The sequence below is a fragment of the Herpailurus yagouaroundi genome, unplaced genomic scaffold (genome assembly GCF_014898765.1).
Source record: "Herpailurus yagouaroundi ecotype Mexico unplaced genomic scaffold, PumYag 187, whole genome shotgun sequence".
NCBI lineage: Eukaryota > Metazoa > Chordata > Mammalia > Carnivora > Felidae > Herpailurus > Herpailurus yagouaroundi.
Genome location: NW_024412418.1, coordinates 17,171,504 through 17,176,168, shown reverse-complemented (window position 1 = coordinate 17,176,168; position 4,665 = coordinate 17,171,504).

Here is a 4,665-nt window from a genome sequence, read left to right as displayed (position 1 = left end):
GAATGTTTAACCTGATGTGACAGGAAGGCTCCTTTGGGCATGGAGACCAGAGATTGGAAAAAAGAAGCAAGCAAACCCAAGTGCTTTGTTTTCTTAATTTTCTACTGCTTTGCCGTGTGGGCTGAGACCATTTACTCTATCTCTTGGTACCCTGGCTTCTAGGTGGAAATGTGTAAGATTCCGTGCAGCAACACTCTCATGGAAGAGAACCAGCGAATTTTCTTTTTTTCCCCCCCTCTTCCCCTACCTCCCTTTATTTGAGATGTCACACGTGGGGCTTGCTGTCTCTGCACACGCTGTCTCTTCCCATCTCCGAGTGCCATTTACATGGCTCTCCACCATCTAGATTCCTTATTTCATGACCTTATGCAATGAGAGCGTGTTCCAGAAGGCTTCTGGGATGATCACTGTACAGAGCAGAATACTGAACAAGCATAACCCTCTCAGAGTTTGAAGAAGGTCATTGCCGTAAGTCTCCTGGAGAGGTAGGCTGGCACCATGAACTGGCGCTAAGCCCGGACTAGTCTCCACATGCTCTGTAAGCCATGCCTGGGGCCAAAAGGCAGTGTCAGATGAAGCAAATGGGGACGTAGAATCTCACTAACTTCTGTGAACTTAGCAGAGATCTCATTCTTTCATACGTGATACCCGTCTATATTCCAATTCTGCTGTCTCTCCCCTTTGGTGCTTCCTCTCTTTTTAAAGAGAAAAGTTCAAATTTCTTAGCCCACGGGACAAAGGCCTTCATGAACCGACCATGACTCCAGCCACTCCCTTGGTTATGTCCCTCTGTCTGCTGCAACCACATCAATCCACTTGTTTTTTGGACTCTTCCAGAAGGCCTGCTATTTGTCCTTTAAAGTTCAGGTCAAGCATCATTTCTTGGCTTTTGGATGGATTTTCTGGGATCTGCACACCTACAGAGGCCTTACAGACCTTTTCTCGGAGCACGTATTGCTTTTCTAATCATGACCTTATCTTGCTCACCGTATTGTGAGCGTCCTGAGAGCAGACCATGTTTCTTCATCTCTGGGTCCCCAACAAAGAATGGTTACTCTTCAACTAGTGCTGGAATGAATAAATGATCTGTTGCATCACTCAGAATCACTGAATTCTATTCATTAGAAATTAAAACTAATGAATAAGAAGAGAAGTGGGTTAAAGGTAAGAGATTGTCTCTGAGTTCTGTTCCTAAGGAATTCAGAATTTTAGCACTGTTCAGAAAGAAAAGGAAAGATGCCCGCCCCCCTGCCCGTATTTGATGAAGGCGGGAAATCTGACAGTTGACTCAGTTGACTAGGAGTATAAAGCCTTGAGAAAGGACAAGCATACTACTCAGGAAGAGCTTAAAAGAAAAATTATCATTAAACAAACACTGAGGGAGAGGTGCCTTCGGCAAGAAATAATGCCCTAAGAATGCATCAGGCTTCAGAACAAATAAATCTCGATAAAGAAGAGATTGTATCAAAAGGAACACGTTTTGTTAGCTGAAAAGTTAGGACGGATGATTCATAGTTTTGGGTTACAAAGTACAGTAGATAAGTCAGTGACATGGTGGCAAAGAATCTGTAACTTCTTCTTATGGTGTGCTGTTAGCTCCGGGGGAAGAAAGGTATTGCACTCAGTATGATAGGATGTATGCCACATAGCTATTCAGTTGATAAGGTCAAAGAAAGTGTCGATGCGTGGCATTCCTTCCAAGTTGGCCATAACACCTGTCATCAAACAGCACTGATGTGTTAGATTCCCCCAAAAGGTGGTGTTGACTTGCGGCTGTGCTGGTTCGCCCAAGGATAACTGCAACCTGAGTTGTTATACTAGTTCCCGGCTCAGCCCCACCCTGCTCCAAGAGGACTGAAGATGGAAGAGACCTGAAGGGCACAGAACGAAACAACATCTAACACCCCATAATGTTTTAGCGTTGAAAAGAGGCCCCATTCAAGACCTTGGGCCCTAATGGCCATGAGCTTAGACTCAAGATAGCTTTCTACATTTTCATCACTGCCTCTCTGTAGTGAGGTGGCAAGAACTTTCCTCGTAGAGTCTTGTTGAGTTTGGGGTTCTTAATGGGCCTGTTTTAGAAATGAGTGAGCATGATGTCTTTCCTGTGCAAAGATCTCCCTGGGCTAGGATTGGCTTCCATGAAAGGCACTAAAGGCACTTGCTCTTGAGGGGAACAGCCAGGACATCAGAATAGGGCGGTCAGGACCTCAGGGTGGCTATGTTTTCAAGACCCCTGGAGACACAGCTTATTTCTTGAAATCGGTCTTGGGAGTGGCTCTCTTTGGCAGGTTTCTTGTGTTCCCTCATTCAGTATCACATGAACATTTCTTACCCCAAACAACATCCATACGCTGACAGGTCGGTAGGTGGTAAAGAGATCCCAAGCTGGTCGTTTTATCTTCGTGATTCTAGGCTTTGCCTTCCAGAATCATCCTGATTCACACCACTGCCACACAGTGCTTGTGCTTATCCATGGTAATAGGTGTCCCAAATAACGCGGGAGAACCAAGCAGGTGGTAGAGAGGGCACCGGCTGGTTCTCGTCTTGGTTCCTGCTAACCGCTATTGACTGGCAGATAAACTGTGATTCTCACCTAAGCACAATATCGTCAAGGGAGCTCAGTCCTCAGATCAGCCTATTATCCTGTATCTCTCCTGGTCTACCTAGCTTACAGCCAGAATGTCTGAGTTCAAATCCCTTTGCACCACCTACTGCATGACAGTTTAAGCTGCTCGACCTCCGTGTGCCATTCTCCTCACCCAGCAAATAGGAGTCACAATTACAATACTCACTCATAGGATTCTAAAGAGGATTAAATGCCTTAATACATGGAGAGTGCATGTTAGGTACTATTATTTTTAAGTCCTTCTGGAGCGTGCGGTTCTGATCTTCAACATTTCAGTTACAAAGCTCAGAACGTACAGCAGAGGGGCGCCTGGGTGGTTCAGTCGGTTGAGCGTCTGACTCGCTTTCGGCTCGGGTCACGATTCCAGGGTTGTGGGATGGAGCCCTGCTGAGCGCGGAGCCTGCTTAAGATTCTCTCTCTGTCCCTCTGTTCCCCCACCCTGCTTGAGCGCTCTCTCAAGTTAAAAAAAAAAAAAAGAGAGAACGTGCGGGTGAAAGAAATATGACTGACTGCCCAGCCAGCTTCTCATTTGTAAAGAGGAGAAAACTAAAATCTAGAGAAAAGACAGGTCTTTCCCCAAAGTCAAATGGCTATTAGGGACAGAGTGAAACCTAGCTGTCCGTGGATACTGGACAATGAGAGGAACAAATTTCCGTGGAGTCAATTGGCCATTGCCTAGATGCATTAGTCTTGCCTGCTTAGTTAGGTCTTCTGACTGGCCGTGAAGTGAAGGGCTTTACAGTTGAAGAATATGATGCCAAAATCCAAGTGTGTGAGCTCAGGAGACATAAGGGTTTCAGGGGGCAACATTACAAATACCAAGTGGCCAGAGGTCCCATACTTTGAGGGCCATGGGACTTTGCTTTGGAGGTAATTGATGGCCAGGGAGGGATCGGGAGAGGAGGAGCTACAAGAGTATTTGCCAGGAAGAGCTAAGAAAAGACCTGCAGTCCATATTCATATGTGGCAGTCGAGCAGTGAAATTGGCTTCACCAGCCAGGCGGTAAAACGGGCGCCTTCAATCTTTGGTCCTGTCTCACATATCTACACTAAATCCCCCCCAGCCCACCCCAAGATCATGACTATCCTTGTCGACCAAAGTAGGCCTTCTGACCCCTCTTTACCGCCTCTTCCCCCATTCGTGGTTCCTTGACGATGCTCAGAGTTCATTTCCGTGTGATCAAACCTGGATATAAAGATTTGAGATGGGGCACAGCATGGAACAGCCATGGCAGGAAGAGAAGAATTTAAAATCACCCTTAGTGGGGCGCCTGGGTGGCGCAGTCGGTTAAGCGTCCGACTTCAGCCAGGTCACGATCTCGCGGTCCGTGAGTTCGAGCCCCGCGTCGGGCTCTGGGCTCATGGCTCAGAGCCTGGAGCCTGTTTCCGATTCTGTGTCTCCCTCTCTCTCTGCCCCTCCCCCGTTCATGCTCTGTCTCTCTCTGTCCCAAAAATAAATAAACGTTGAAAAAAAAAATAAAATAAATAAAAATAAAAAAAAATAAAATCACCCTTAGACTAAAAACAGTCCACAGATCCGAGCGGTAAGCAGAGCAAGCATTATGCCTTTTCTTTTCTTTTTTTTTTTTTTTTAAGCAACTGTCAATTTTGCTGGCTGGGTGGTCTCTGAGAGCCAGGGACCCAGGGGCACCCTCAAAACAAGAGAAGAGGTCCTCTCCAAATCTGCAGAGCACATCACTCCTTTATTTTTATTATTTTTTTTAATGTTTTAATTTATTTTTGAGGCAGAGAGACAGAGCATGAGCGGGGGAGGGGCAGAGAGAGAGGGAGACACAGAATCGGAAGCAGGCTCCAGGCTCCGAGCGGTCAGCACAGAGCCCGACGCGGGGCTCGAACTCACGAACCGTGAGATCATGACCCGAGCCGAAGTCGGACGCTCAACCGACTGAGCCACCCAGGCGCCCCACTCCTTTATTTTTATGGATCAAGATAGTCTCTAAACGCTCGCGAAGGTTCAGGATCCCTTTTACGGTTTCTCTTTGAAGTTCTCAGGAACTGGCAATTACCAAATCTTG